The 16,232-nt window shown below is 49.6% G+C and overlaps 1 pseudogene across 1 annotated transcript in view; it reads right to left on the bottom strand.

Moving 5' to 3' along the window:
* The window catches only part of LOC146798404 (putative G protein-coupled receptor 132 pseudogene), a 143,522-nt pseudogene that overhangs the window by 126,133 nt on the left and 1,157 nt on the right, over window positions 1-16,232 (bottom strand). The gene's annotated exons all lie outside the window — the stretch shown is intronic.

Here is a 16,232-nt window from a genome sequence, read left to right as displayed (position 1 = left end):
ATCGTGGAGTAGGGATGCCCCACTAGACACCAGGGATTTGTTTTTTTGAATTTGGGAAGCGACCCCTTAGGCAAGGGTCGCTTCCTGGGGGGCAAAATTTTTCGAAGTCTTTTCTGCCCCCCCTGGGGGCAGATCGGTCCGCTTTCTGCGCGTTTCTGCCCCCAGGGGGGGCAGAAAAGCCCACTAGACACCAGGGATGTCGTTTATGCTATGTAGGAAGCGACCCCTTAGGCAAGGGTCGCTTCCTTGGGGGGCCCAATAATTCGAAGACTTTTCTGCCCCCCCTGGGGGCAGATCGGTCTTCTTTCTGCCCGTTTCTGCCCCCAGGGGGGGCAGAAAAGCCCACTAGACACCAGGGATGTCTATTTCGTTATGTAGGAAGCGACCCCTTGGGCAAGGGTCGCTTCCTTGGGGGGCAAAATAATTCGAAGACTTTTCTGCCCCCCCTGGGGGCATATCGGTCTTCTTTCTGCCCGTTTATGCCCCCAGGGGGGGCAGAAAAGCCCACTAGACACCAGGGATGTCTTTTATGTTATGTAGGAAGTGACCCCTTGGGCAAGGGTCACTTCCTAGGGTGGCAAAATAATTAGAAGACTTTTCTGCCCCCCCTGGGGGCAGATCGGTCGTCTTTCTGCCCGTTTCTGCCCCCAGGGGGGGCAGAAAAGCCCACTAGACACCAGGGATGTCTTTTTCTTTATGTAGGAAGCGACCCCTTGGGCAAGGGTCGCTTCCTTTGCGGCCTCATTATTTAGTAGACTTTTCTGCCCCCCCTGGGAGCAGATTGGTCGTCTTTCTGTCCGTTTCTGCTCCTAGGGGGGGGGGGCAGAAAAGCCCACTAGACACCAGGGATATAAATATTATTGTAGGAAGCGACCCCTTGGGCAAGGGTCGCTTCCTTGGGCTCCTAAATTTTTTGAAGACTTTTCTGCCCCCTCTGGGGGCAGATCGGTTTTATTTTTTTGCCGTTTCTGCTCCCATTGGGGGCAGAAAAGCCCACTAGACACCAGGGAATTAGTTCAATTAGAAATAGAAGTGACCCCTCGCTTCCAGGGTGCAATTTGTTATATGTATTTGGCTCACCCGCCCCGGGACTGAGTAGCCTTTTTTTTCCTGCTGTTTTCTGCCCCACCTGGCACACAACCCGATTGACCATTTGGGTAGTGACATGGCATGTTATAATGTTTATTGTTATATTTTTTGTGATTTCCAATTGTAATGTTTTTTTTTGTTTACTTTTTTGTTCTAGGTGAAGGCTTTTCTTCTTTTCACGTTGACGTTTTGGTACTGGTGGTTCTGCTGTTTGTGTAGTTTGGTAAGAGACTGTTTTTTTGTACAATGCAAATGTGTTTGATTTCTCTGCCTGTTTTTTTTTTGCAAATGGTGTAATAATAGCAGTATGTTTGGTTTTTGAGTGTCAAAAACTTTTTGCATTGGTGCTCGATGTGTATTTTGTTGTCTTGTGAGTAATTTGTTTTTTTTTCTTCTTTCTAGTTTGATATCGTTGGTCTTTGCTGTGTCACTGCAGAGTTTGTTTCTGGTGAGTGCAGCTGTCTCTTGTAATTGGATTGTATAGTTTTGGAGTACATTGATCTTTGTGATAAAAGGTACACATTTCTTTACTTACTTGGTTTGCACATTGTTGGTTGTTGTTGACTTGTTTGTGCAGTCTTCTATCTTAGTAAGTATAATGGCTAGCCGCAGGATGACTGCTCAGCAGGTTGTTGGTTTGCTGTTTGAGTCTTCCTCTGATATTGGGTCAGAGACTGACTCTGCTTCTGAGGGAGAGGAGGCAGGGGACGATTCTGGCAGTGAGTTTTCTCTCCGTATGGGGTCATCGGATGATGAAGATACTCTTAGTGCGGATGAAGTGCCTGTGTTAGAGGAGGAGACTGATGTGCCGATAGTGCGGCAAGAGGCATCTGGGCTGCAGCCTGCGGCTGCAAGGCTTCCCGTTGGTGTAGTGCGGCAAGAGACATCTGGGCTGCAGGCTGGGGCTGCAAGGCTTCCCGTTGGTGTAGTGCAGCAAGAGGCATCTGGGCTGCAGGATGGGGCTGCAAGCCTTCCCGTTGGTGTAGTGCGGCAAGAGACATCTGGGCTGCAGGCTGGGGCTGCAAGTCTTCCCGTTGAAAGTGATGACCTCTGGGTTGCCCCTGGCATGGTGCAGCCGGAATTTCCAGAGTTTACTGGTGTTCCAGGGTCTAGAGTGAATACTGAGAACTTTTTGCCTGTAAATTTTTTTCAGTTGTTTATGGACGATGTGTTTTTGGCAGAGATTGTTGAGCAGACTAATTTGTATGCCGAACAGTTTTTGAGGGACAACAGTGCCAGTCTTAAGCCACACTCTAGAGCTACCCGGTGGACTCCCACAAATGTTGAAGAGATGAAGAAGTTCTTGGGTTTAACTTTTTTGATGGGCTTGCTAAGGAAGCCATCATTGGCTTCATATTGGTCTAGCAGTCCCTTGATGGCAACGTCTATTTTTCCGGCAGTCATGAGTCGTGACAGGTATTTGCTTCTGCTTCGGATGATGCACTTTGTTGATAATGGTTTAGCGTTGCCACGAGATCACCCTGATTGTGACCGTCTTTTTAAGATTAGGCCTGTCCTTGATCACTTTGTTGATCGATTTTCTGAGATTTATGCCCCTGGTAGAGAAATTGCAGTGGATGAGTCTTTGGTGTTGTTCAAGGGCCGCTTGGTTTTTAGGCAATACATTCCTAGTAAGAGGGCACGCTATGGAATAAAGCTGTATATGCTGTGTGACAGTAGGACTGGATATGTCTCTAATTTCAGGGTGTACACCGGTAAGGAATCTAGGTTTAACCTCCCTGGTTGTCCGTCCACTTTTGGAGTGACTGAGAAAATTGTTTGGGAACTTGGTAGAGGATTTTTTAACAAAGGCCACCATTTATATGTAGATAACTTCTACACTGGTGTGCGGTTGTTCAGGGAATTGGCCAAAGTGGACACTTTTGCTTGTGGCACAATCCGCTGTAACCGTAAAGGTTTTCCAAAAGAACTTGTTTGTCAAAAGCTTGTGCGGGGACAGTGCAGTGCGTTGCGTTGCCAGGAGCTTCTTGCTGTGAAGTTTACAGACAGGAGAGATGTCTACATGCTGACTTCCATCCATGATGAAAGCACTGCACCTGTGACTGTTTGGGGTCAGGTCGCTGAAGTGCGCAAACCTGTGTGCGTTTTAGACTATAATAGGCACATGGGTGGTGTTGACAGAGTAGATCAGAGGTTGGAACCTTACGCTGCTCTTCGTAAGGCTTACATTTGGTACAAGAAGTTGGCTATCCATCTTTTCCACTTGGCAATGTTTAATGCTTTTGTTGTGTTCCAGGATTCTTGCCCTGAGTCAAAGATGACTTTTGCTAAGTTTCAGGAGTCTGTAATAGGCAGCCTTGTTGTAGTGGAACAGGCAAGTGTTCCTAGAGTTGGACTGGTGGAGGATGTTGCTAGATTGAAAGAACGCCACTTTCCAGATCACATTCCTCCCACACCCGCAAAAGATTTTCCCAGTAGGAGATGTAGAGTCTGTTGGCGAAGAGGTTTGCGGAAGGAGAGTCGTATGTACTGCCCCGATTGTCCCTCTCATCCTGCACTGTGTCTCCCTGCTTGTTTCAGAGCGTACCACACGCGAAAAAACTTTTGGGAACATTCATGAGTGGTAGTGAACTGGCTGGTCTGTATTCTTTGGAAAATATGATTCTGTTTCAAGGTTGGTGTTAGTGCAATGTATTTAGTTGCTGATTTTCTGTTAGAAGATTTGTATCTATTTGCAATTTTTTTTTTTTTTTTCTAAAAAAATCCAAAATGTGATGGCGGTGTGTGTAGGCTTGCACTTGGCTGTTGGTGTGTGTGGACTGGCACTTGGTTGGTGGTGTGCGTGGAATGGTGCTTGGCTGACAGTGTGCGTGGACTGGCGGTGTGCATGGACTGGCGGTGTGCGTGGACTGGTGCGTGGCTGGTGGTGTGCGTGGAATGGTGCTTTGCTGGCGGTGTGCGTGGAATGGTGCTTGGCTGGCGGTGTGCGTGGAATGGTGCTTGGCTGGCGGTGTGCGTGGAATGGTGCTTGGCTGGCGGTGTGCGTGGACTGGTACTTGGCTGGCGGTGTGTGTGGACTGGTGGTGTGTGCGGACTGGTGTTTGGCTGGTGGTGTCTGTGGACTGGAGCTTGGCTGGTGGTGTGCGTGGACTGGAGCTTGTCTGGTGGTGTGCGTGGACTGGAGCTTGTCTGGTGGTGTGCGTGGACTGGAGCTTGGCTGGCGGTGTGCGTGGAATGGTGCTTGGCTGGCGGTGTGCGTGGACTGGTACTTGGCTGGCGGTGTGCGTGGACTGGTGGTGTGCGCTGACTGGTGCTTGGCTGGTGGTGTCCGTGGACTGGAGCTTGGCTGGCGGTGTAGGTGGATTGGCGATTGGCTGCCGGTGTGCCTGGACTGGCGATTGGATGGCGGTGTGCCTGGACTGGCGCTTGGCTAGCGGTGTGCGTGGACTGGCGTTTGGCTAGCGGTGTGTGTCGACTGGTGCTTGGCTGGTTGTGTGTGAGTAGTGACTTTCTGCTGGTCACTACACACACTGCTAGCTGAGTGCCACTCCACGCAATCTTTCAGCCTGTGTAGTTGCTGTGTCTGGATTGTGGGCGTGTGAAAGTGATGGGCCCTTGAATGGCGCTGTGTGCTGGTGTGAGTTTTGTTATGTGATGGGCCCGCGGCTGGCGGTGTGAATGGTTTTGTATGTCTCACACGTTTGAAAGGTGTATGAATGGCCTGTAAAGAGGTTGGTGCCTTGTCGTGGCTTTACAGCTCACGAGCTGTGAGTCAATGGTTCAGTTTCTCGCCCTTTCAATTATTACCAGTGCATTTCATGTTTTGTGAAATCACTTGCTAATACAATTTTATCTACTGAACCATCACTCACCCTCGTGCCAAATCCAACCAGTATGTGTGTGTGCTTGCGGGTTAGATGGCTGTGCAGTAATATTTGTCTTTCTGAAGCAGGGTGTACCTTGTCCCTTTTTGGTGATTTTTGTACTGTGTTGCTTTTGTACCTGGTGGTGCGAATGGTCTTGTTTGTATCACGTATGAAAGGTGTGTGAATGGCCTGTAAAGTGGTTGGTGCCTTGACGTGGCTTTACAGCTCACGAGCTGCGAGTCATTGGTTTGGTTTTTTGTGAATTTAATTATTGACAGTGCATTTCATTTTTGTGAAATCTCTTGTTAATAAAATTTAATACACTGAACCATGACTCGCCCTCGTGCCAAATCCAACCAGTATGTGTGTGTGTTTGAGGAATAGATGGTTGTGCAGGAATCTTTGTCTTTAGTTTCTCTGCCAAGGTACACTTTCCATGTAAGAATAACCCACCAACTGTAGATATTGTCGAAAACCCTTGGGAGTTCATGGTGATGTCTCTCTAGTGATTTGAAAAATATTTTTTATCCCCATTGTCCTGTAAACCTCAAACTGTTGGCCACATTTTCTTTGCAGTATTATTCCTAAATTCTCACGCTGTAGTAACAATAGTTAATCTGGTTTTGCAAGGGGGGTTACTTTGGTTTTTTGCCCAGGGCTCGGCGGCCATCTAGGGAAACCTTTCAAACCCACGCATTTCTGAAAACTAGACACCCGGCGGCTTCCAGGGAGGTATGGCTTGCGTGGATCCCCCAACGTTTCCTTACACAGAATCCCCTGCAAACCTAAATTTTTGCCCAAAAAATCACTTTTTTCACACATTTTGGGGTGGGAAAGTAGTGGCATCACCGGGCTCACACAAATTTACCACCACCCAGCGTTCCCCCAGGTCTCCCGGTAAAAATGGTGCCTCACTTGTGTGGGAGGCCCAAGTACCCGCGGCAGGCAAGGACAACAAACGTAGTGAGGCGACATCAAGATGGCCTATCGCCAAACCACCTGGTTTTGCAAGGGGGGTCACTTTGGTTTTTGGCCTGGTGCGCGGCGGCCATCTAGGGAAACCTAGCAAACCCATGCATTTCTGAAAACTAGACACCCGGCGGCTTCCAGGGAGGTATGGCTTGCGTGGATCCCCCAACGTTTCCTTACCCAGAATCCCCTGCAAACCTCAGTTTTTGCTCAAAAAATCACTTTTTTCACACATTTTGGGGTGGGAAAGTAGTGGCATCACCGGGCTCACACAAATTTACCACCACCCAGCGTTCCCCCAGGTCTCCCGGTAAAAATGATGCCTCACTTGTGTGGGAGGCCCAAGTACCCGCGGCAGCCAAGGGCCCAAAACGTAGTGAGGCGACATCAAAATGGCCTATCGCCAAACCACCTGGTTTTGCAAGGGGGGTCACTTTGGTTTTTGGCCCGGTGCGCGGCGGCCATCTAGGGAAACCTAGCAAACCCACGCATTTCTGAAAACTAGACACCCGGCGGCTTCCAGGGAGGTATGGCTTGCGTGGATCCCCCAACGTTTCCTTACCCAGAATCCCCTGCAAACCTCATTTTTTGCTCAAAAAATCACTTTTTTCACACATTTTGGGGTGGGAAAGTAGTGGCATCACCGGGCTCACACAAATTTACCACCACCCAGCGTACCCCCAGGTCTCACGGTAAAAATGATGCCTCACTTGTGTGGGAGGCCCAAGTACCCGCGGCAGCCAAGGGCCCAAAACGTAGTGAGGCGACATCAAAATGGCCTATCGCCAAACCACCTGGTTTTGCAAGGGGGGTCACTTTGGTTTTTGGCCCGGTGCGCGGCGGCCATCTAGGGAAACCTAGCAAACCCACGCATTTCTGAAAACTAGACACCCGGCGGCTTCCAGGGAGGTATGGCTTGCGTGGATCCCCCAACGTTTCCTTACCCAGAATCCCCTGCAAACCTCATTTTTTGCTCAAAAAATCACTTTTTTCACACATTTTGGGGTGGGAAAGTAGTGGCATCACCGGGCTCACACAAATTTACCACCACCCAGCGTTCCCCCAGGTCTCCCGGTAAAAATGGTGCCTCACTTGTGTGGGAGGCCCAAGTACCCGCGGCAGGCAAGGACAACAAACGTAGTGAGGCGACATCAAAATGGCCTATCGCCAAACCACCTGGTTTTGCAAGGGGGGTCACTTTGGTTTTTGGCCCGGTGCGCGGCGGCCATCTAGGGAAACCTAGCAAACCCACGCATTTCTGAAAACTAGACACCCGGCGGCTTCCAGGGAGGTATGGCTTGCGTGGATCCCCCAACGTTTCCTTACCCAGAATCCCCTGCAAACCTCATTTTTTGCTCAAAAAATCACTTTTTTCACACATTTTGGGGTGGGAAAGTAGTGGCATCACCGGGCTCACACAAATTTACCACCACCCAGCGTTCCCCCAGGTCTCCCGGTAAAAATGGTGCCTCACTTGTGTGGGAGGCCCAAGTACCCGCGGCAGGCAAGGACAACAAACGTAGTGAGGCGACATCAAGATGGCCTATCGCCAAACCACCTGGTTTTGCAAGGGGGGTCACTTTGGTTTTTGGCCTGGTGCGCGGCGGCCATCTAGGGAAACCTAGCAAACCCACGCATTTCTGAAAACTAGACACCCGGCGGCTTCCAGGGAGGTATGGCTTGCGTGGATCCCCCAACGTTTCCTTACCCAGAATCCCCTGCAAACCTCAGTTTTTGCTCAAAAAATCACTTTTTTCACACATTTTGGGGTGGGAAAGTAGTGGCATCACCGGGCTCACACAAATTTACCACCACCCAGCGTTCCCCCAGGTCTCCCGGTAAAAATGATGCCTCACTTGTGTGGGAGGCCCAAGTACCCGCGGCAGCCAAGGGCCCAAAACGTAGTGAGGCGACATCAAAATGGCCTATCGCCAAACCACCTGGTTTTGCAAGGGGGGTCACTTTGGTTTTTGGCCCGGTGCGCGGCGGCCATCTAGGGAAACCTAGCAAACCCACGCATTTCTGAAAACTAGACACCCGGCGGCTTCCAGGGAGGTATGGCTTGCGTGGATCCCCCAACGTTTCCTTACCCAGAATCCCCTGCAAACCTCATTTTTTGCTCAAAAAATCACTTTTTTCACACATTTTGGGGTGGGAAAGTAGTGGCATCACCGGGCTCACACAAATTTACCACCACCCAGCGTACCCCCAGGTCTCACGGTAAAAATGATGCCTCACTTGTGTGGGAGGCCCAAGTACCCGCGGCAGCCAAGGGCCCAAAACGTAGTGAGGCGACATCAAAATGGCCTATCGCCAAACCACCTGGTTTTGCAAGGGGGGTCACTTTGGTTTTTGGCCCGGTGCGCGGCGGCCATCTAGGGAAACCTAGCAAACCCACGCATTTCTGAAAACTAGACACCCGGCGGCTTCCAGGGAGGTATGGCTTGCGTGGATCCCCCAACGTTTCCTTACCCAGAATCCCCTGCAAACCTCATTTTTTGCTCAAAAAATCACTTTTTTCACACATTTTGGGGTGGGAAAGTAGTGGCATCACCGGGCTCACACAAATTTACCACCACCCAGCGTTCCCCCAGGTCTCCCGGTAAAAATGGTGCCTCACTTGTGTGGGAGGCCCAAGTACCCGCGGCAGGCAAGGACAACAAACGTAGTGAGGCGACATCAAAATGGCCTATCGCCAAACCACCTGGTTTTGCAAGGGGGGTCACTTTGGTTTTTGGCCCGGTGCGCGGCGGCCATCTAGGGAAACCTAGCAAACCCACGCATTTCTGAAAACTAGACACCCGGCGGCTTCCAGGGAGGTATGGCTTGCGTGGATCCCCCAACGTTTCCTTACCCAGAATCCCCTGCAAACCTCATTTTTTGCTCAAAAAATCACTTTTTTCACACATTTTGGGGTGGGAAAGTAGTGGCATCACCGGGCTCACACAAATTTACCACCACCCAGCGTTCCCCCAGGTCTCCCGGTAAAAATGGTGCCTCACTTGTGTGGGAGGCCCAAGTACCCGCGGCAGGCAAGGACAACAAACGTAGTGAGGCGACATCAAAATGGCCTATCGCCAAACCACCTGGTTTTGCAAGGGGGGTCACTTTGGTTTTTGGCCCGGTGCGCGGCGGCCATCTAGGGAAACCTACCAAACCCAGGCATTTCTGAAAACTAGACACCCGGCGGCTTCCAGGGAGGTATGGCTTACGTGGATCCCCCAACGTTTCCTTACCCAGAATCCCCTGCAAACCTCATTTTTTGCTCAAAAAATCACTTTTTTCACACATTTTGGGGTGGGAAAGTAGTGGCATCACCGGGCTCACACAAATTTACCACCACCCAGCGTTCCCCCAGGTCTCCCGGTAAAAATGGTGCCTCACTTGTGCGGGAGGCCCAAGTACCCGCGGCAGGCAAGGGCCCAAAACGTAGTGAGGCGACATCAAAATGGCCTATCGCCAAACCACCTGGTTTTGCAAGGGGGGTCACTTTGGTTTTTGGCCCGGTGCGCGGCGGCCATCTAGGGAAACCTAGCAAACCCACGCATTTCTGAAAACTAGACACCCGGCGGCTTCCAGGGAGGTATGGCTTGCGTGGATCCCCCAACGTTTCCTTACCCAGAATCCCCTGCAAACCTCAGTTTTTGCTCAAAAAATCACTTTTTTCACACATTTTGGGGTGGGAAAGTAGTGGCATCACCGGGCTCACACAAATTTACCACCACCCAGCGTTCCCCCAGGTCTCCCGGTAAAAATGGTGCCTCACTTGTGTGGAAGGCCCAAGTACCCGCGGCAGGCAAGGACAACAAACGTAGTGAGGCGACATCAAAATGGCCTATCGCCAAACCACCTGGTTTTGCAAGGGGGGTCACTTTGGTTTTTGGCCCGGTGCGCGGCGGCCATCTAGGGAAACCTACCAAACCCAGGCATTTTTGAAAACTAGACACCCGGCGGCTTCCAGGGAGGTATGGCTTGCGTGGATCCCCCAAAGCTTCCTTACCCAGAATCCCCTGCAAACCTCATTTTTTGCTCAAAAAATCACTTTTTTCACACATTTTGGGGTGGGAAAGTAGTGGCATCACCGGGCTCACACAAATTTACCACCACCCAGCGTTCCCCCAGGTCTCCCGGTAAAAATGGTGCCTCACTTGTGTGGGAGGCCCAAGTACCCGCGGCAGGCAAGGACAACAAACGTAGTGAGGCGACATCAAAATGGCCTATCGCCAAACCACCTGGTTTTGCAAGGGGGGTCACTTTGGTTTTTGGCCCGGTGCGCGGCGGCCATCTAGGGAAACCTACCAAACCCAGGCATTTTTGAAAACTAGACACCCGGCGGCTTCCAGGGAGGTATGGCTTGCGTGGATCCCCCAACGTTTCCTTACCCAGAATCCCCTGCAAACCTAATTTTTTGCTCAAAAAATCACTTTTTTCACACATTTTGGGGTGGGAAAGTAGTGGCATCACCGGGCTCACACAAATTTACCACCACCCAGCGTTCCCCCAGGTCTCCCGGTAAAAATGGTGCCTCACTTGTGTGGGAGGCCCAAGTACCCGCGGCAGGCAAGGACAACAAATGTAGTGAGGCGACATCAAAATGGCCTATCGCCAAACCACCTGGTTTTGCAAGGGGGGTCACTTTGGTTTTTGGCCCGGTGCTGTCCTTGCCTGCCGCGGGTACTTGGGCCTCCCACACAAGTGAGGCACCATTTTTACCGGGAGACCTGGGGGAACGCTGGGTGGTGGTAAATTTGTGTGAGCCCGGTGATGCCACTACTTTCCCACCCCAAAATGTGTGAAAAAAGTGATTGTTTGAGCAAAAAATGAGGTTTGCAGGGGATTCTGGGTAAGGAAACGTTGGGGGATCCACGCAAGCCATACCTCCCTGGAAGCCGCCGGGTGTCTAGTTTTCAAAAATGCCTGGGTTTGGTAGGTTTCCCTAGATGGCCGCCGCGCACCGGGCCAAAAACCAAAGTGACCCCCCTTGCAAAACCAGGTGGTTTGGCGATAGGCCATTTTGATGTCGCCTCACTACGTTTGTTGTCCTTGCCTGCCGCGGGTACTTGGGCCTCCCACACAAGTGAGGCACCATTTTTACCGGGAGACCTGGGGGAACGCTGGGTGGTGGTAAATTTGTGTGAGCCCGGTGATGCCACTACTTTCCCACCCCAAAATGTGTGAAAAAAGTGATTTTTTGAGCAAAAAATGAGGTTTGCAGGGGATTCTGGGTAAGGAAACGTTGGGGGATCCACGCAAGCCATACCTCCCTGGAAGCCGCCGGGTGTCTAGTTTTCAAAAATGCCTGGGTTTGGTAGGTTTCCCTAGATGGCCGCCGCGCACCGGGCCAAAAACCAAAGTGACCCCCCTTGCAAAACCAGGTGGTTTGGCGATAGGCCATTTTGATGTCGCCTCACTACGTTTTGGTCCCTTGCCTGCCGCGGGTACTTGGGCCTCCCACACAAGTGAGGCACCATTTTTACCGGGAGACCTGGGGGAACGCTGGGTGGTGGTAAATTTGTGTGAGCCCGGTGATGCCACTACTTTCCCACCCCAAAATGTGTGAAAAAAGTGATTTTTTGAGCAAAAAATGAGGTTTGCAGGGGATTCTGGGTAAGGAAACGTTGGGGGATCCACGCAAGCCATACCTCCCTGGAAGCCGCCGGGTGTCTAGTTTTCAGAAATGCGTGGGTTTGCTAGGTTTCCCTAGGTGCCGGCAGGGCTAGGGTTCAAAATCTACAGCTAGTCACTTTGCCAAAAAAAGGGTCATTTTTCGCTGCAAAACCACGTTGCGTTTTGCGCCGTTTCCTGTCGCGGGCACTAGGCCGACCCGCACAAGTGAGGTACCATTTTTCTCGTAGGACTTTGGGGAACGCGGGGTGGGTGGAAATTTGTGGATCCACGCAGATTCCAGAACTTTCCATCACAGAAATGTGGGGAAAATGTGTTTCTTTTGTCAATTTTTTACGTTTGCAAGGGATTCTGGGTAACAGACCATGGTGGGAGGCAGTCAAGTCACCCCATCCTGGATTCCCCTGGGTGTCTAGTTTTCAAAAATGTATAGGTTTGCTAGGTTTCCCTAGGTGCCGGCAGGGCTAGGGTTAAAAATCTACAGCTAGTCACTTTGCCAAAAAAAGGGTCATTTTTCACTGCAAAACCACGTTGCGTTTTGCGCCGTTTCCTGTCGCGGGCACTAGGCCGACCCGCACAAGTGAGGTACCATTTTTCTCGTAGGACTTTGGGGAACGCGGGGTGGGTGGAAATTTGTGGTTCCACGCAGATTCCAGAACTTTCCACAACAGAAATGTGGGGAAAATGTGTTTTTTTTGTCAATTTTTTACGTTTGCAAGGGATTCTGGGTAACAGACCATGGTGGGAGGCAGTCAAGTCACCCCATCCTGGATTCCCCTGGGTGTCTAGTTTTCAAAAATGTATAGGTTTGCTAGGTTTACCTAGGTGCCGGCAGGGCTAGGGTTCAAAATCTACAGCTAGTCACTTTGCCAAAAAAAGGGTCATTTTTCGCTGCAAAACTACGTTGCGTTTTGCGCCGTTTCCTGTCGCGGGCACTAGGCCGACCCGCACAAGTGAGGTACCATTTTTCTCGTAGGACTTTGGGGAACGCGGGGTGGGTGGAAATTTGTGGATCCACGCAGATTCCAGAACTTTCCATCACAGAAATGTGGGGAAAATGTGTTTTTTTTGTCAATCTTTTACGTTTGCAAGGGATTCTGGGTAACAGACCATGGTGGGAGGCAGTCAAGTCACCCCATCCTGGATTCCCCTGGGTGTCTAGTTTTCAAAAATGTATAGGTTTGCTAGGTTTCCCTAGGTGCCGGCAGGGCTAGGGTACAAAATCTACAGCTAGTCACTTTGCCAAAAAAAGGGTCATTTTTCACTGCAAAACCACGTTGCGTTTTGCGCCGTTTCCTGTCGCGGGCACTAGGCCGACCCGCACAAGTGAGGTACCATTTTTCTCGTAGGACTTTGGGGAACGCGGGGTGGGTGGAAATTTGTGGATCCACGCAGATTCCAGAACTTTCCATCACAGAAATGTGGGGAAAATGTGTTTTTTTTGTCATTTGTTTACGTTTGCAAGGGATTCTGGGTAACAGACCATGGTGGGAGGCAGTCAAGTCACCCCATCCTGGATTCCCCTGGGTGTCTAGTTTTGAAAAATGTATAGGTTTGCTAGGTTTCCCTAGGTGCCGGCAGGGCTAGGGTACAAAATCTACAGCTAGTCACTTTGCCAAAAAAAGGGTCATTTTTCACTGCAAAACCACGTTGCGTTTTGCGCCGTTTCCTGTCGCGGGCACTAGGCCGACCCGCACAAGTGAGGTACCATTTTTCTCGTAGGACTTTGGGGAACGCGGGGTGGGTGGAAATTTGTGGATCCACGCAGATTCCAGAACTTTCCACCACAGAAATGTGGGGAAAATGTGTTTTTTTTGTCAATTTTTTACGTTTGCAAGGGATTCTGGGTAACAGACCATGGTGGGAGGCAGTCAAGTCACCCCATCCTGGATTCCCCTGGGTGTCTAGTTTTCAAAAATGTATAGGTTTGCTAGGTTTCCCTAGGTGCCGGCAGGGCTAGGGTTCAAAATCTACAGCTAGTCACTTTGCCAAAAAAAGGGTCATTTTTCGCTGCAAAACCACGTTGCGTTTTGCACCGTTTCCTGTCGCGGGCACTAGGCCGACCCGCACAAGTGAGGTACCATTTTTCTCGTAGGACTTTGGGGAACGCGGGGTGGGTGGAAATTTGTGGATCCACGCAGATTCCAGAACTTTCCATCACAGAAATGTGGGGAAAATGTGTTTTTTTTGTCAATTTTTTACGTTTGCAAGGGATTCTGGGTAACAGACCATGGTGGGAGGCAGTCAAGTCACCCCATCCTGGATTCCCCTGGGTGTCTAGTTTTCAAAAATGTATAGGTTTGCTAGGTTTCCCTAGGTGCCGGCAGGGCTAGGGTTCAAAATCTACAGCTAGTCACTTTGCCAAAAAAAGGGTCATTTTTCGCTGCAAAACCACGTTGCGTTTTGCGCCGTTTCCTGTCGCGGGCACTAGGCCGACCCGCACAAGTGAGGTACCATTTTTCTCGTAGGACTTTGGGGAACGCGGGGTGGGTGGAAATTTGTGGATCCACGCAGATTCCAGAACTTTCCATCACAGAAATGTGGGGAAAATGTGTTTTTTTTGTCAATCTTTTACGTTTGCAAGGGATTCTGGGTAACAGACCATGGTGGGAGGCAGTCAGGTCACCCCATCCTGGATTCCCCTGGGTGTCTAGTTTTCAAAAATGTATAGGTTTGCTAGGTTTCCCTAGGTGCCGGCAGGGCTAGGGTTCAAAATCTACAGCTAGTCACTTTGCCAAAAAAAGGGTCATTTTTCACTGCAAAACCACGTTGCGTTTTGCGCCGTTTCCTGTCGCGGGCACTATGCCGACCCGCACAAGTGAGGTACCATTTTTCTCGTAGGACTTTGGGGAACGCGGGGTGGGTGGAAATTTGTGGATCCACGCAGTTTCCAGAACTTTCCATCACAGAAATGTGGGGAAAATGTGTTTTTTTTGTCAATTTTTTACGTTTGCAAGGGATTCTGGGTAACAGACCATGGTGGGAGGCAGTCAAGTCACCCCATCCTGGATTCCCCTGGGTGTCTAGTTTTCAAAAATGTATAGGTTTGCTAGGTTTACCTAGGTGCCGGCAGGGCTAGGGTTCAAAATCTACAGCTAGTCACTTTGCCAAAAAAAGGGTCATTTTTCACTTCAAAACCACGTTGCGTTTTGCGCCGTTTCCTGTCGCGGGCACTAGGCCGACCCGCACAAGTGAGGTACCATTTTTCTCGTAGGACTTTGGGGAACGCGGGGTGGGTGGAAATTTGTGGATCCACGCAGATTCCAGAACTTTCCATCACAGAAATGTGGGGAAAATGTGTTTTTTTTGTCAATTTTTTACGTTTGCAAGGGATTCTGGGTAACAGACCATGGTGGGAGGCAGTCAAGCCACCCCATCCTGGATTCCCCTGGGTGGCTAGTTTTCAAAAATGTATAGGTTTGCTAGGTTTTCCTAGGTGCCGGCAGGGCTAGGGTTCAAAATCTACAGCTAGTCACTTTGCCAAAAAAAGGGTCATTTTTCACTGCAAAACCACGTTGCGTTTTGCACCGTTTCCTGTCGCGGGCACTATGCCGACCCGCACAAGTGAGGTACCATTTTTCTCGTAGGACTTTGGGGAACGCGGGGTGGGTGGAAATTTGTGGATCCACGCAGATTCCAGAACTTTCCATCACAGAAATGTGGGGAAAATGTGTTTTTTTTGTCAATTTTTTACGTTTGCAAGGGATTCTGGGTAACAGACCATGGTGGGAGGCAGTCAAGTCACCCCATCCTGGATTCCCCTGGGTGTCTAGTTTTCAAAAATGTATAGGTTTGCTAGGTTTCCCTAGGTGCCGGCAGGGCTAGGGTTCAAAAACTACAGCTAGACTCTTCGCAAAAAAAGTGTAAATTTTCAGTGTGAAAATGTGGTGTGTTCACCTTAGGTTTTGAGCCACTTCCTGTCGTGGGCACTATGCCTACCCACACAAGTGAGGTACCATTTTTATCGGGAGACTTAGGGTAGTTCAAATTTGTAAAGCAACTGTTATTACCTATTGATTTTTGATGCATTTCTCCCTTCCAAATGAAAGACATTGTGTAAAAAAAAAGTCATTTTGAAAAATGACCAATAATTGTCATGCAAATATGAGTATTCCCAATTTCGAAAATGTGCAAATATGCACTGTTTCAAAACTCTGTAATTTGTTCCCATTTCAGAAATACATAGGTGACTTTCATACCGATTTTTCCATGTATACATTTTCCCACAATAATTGCTATATACCCGGACCAAAAAAAAAAAACATTACAAAATGCTGCTCAGTTTTCTACTCTGGGTTCGTTGGGCTCTTGGTGAACCTACAAGTCCTATATGTCCCCACAACCAGGAAGGTCTACCGGATGTAACGGTACATTGCTTTCAAAGAGATGTCATAATTCGAAGAAGTTACAGGTGAAAACGTTGACTCAAAAGGCTGCTTTTTTCAACAAATTTTTAATTTTTCCTATATTTGCCTGTAAATTTCTATAAAGAAACCTTGATGGATCTACACAAATGACCCCTTGCTGAATTCAGAATTTTGTCTACTTTTCAAAAACGTATAGCTTTCCAGGATCCATTATTGTTTTTGTACCCATTTCTACCGTTAACTGGAAGGAGGTTGAAAGCACAAAAAATAGCAAAAATAGGGTATGTCCCAGAAAAATGCCAAAACTGTGTAAAAAATGTTGGTTTTCTAACAAAATTCTGTCATTCCCTAAAAG

The sequence above is a fragment of the Triturus cristatus genome, chromosome 9 (assembly GCF_964204655.1).
Source record: "Triturus cristatus chromosome 9, aTriCri1.1, whole genome shotgun sequence".
NCBI classification, from domain to species: Eukaryota; Metazoa; Chordata; class Amphibia; order Caudata; family Salamandridae; genus Triturus; species Triturus cristatus.
Note: the sequence above shows the minus strand (reverse complement) of the source record. Positions and strands in the feature narration are given on the sequence as shown.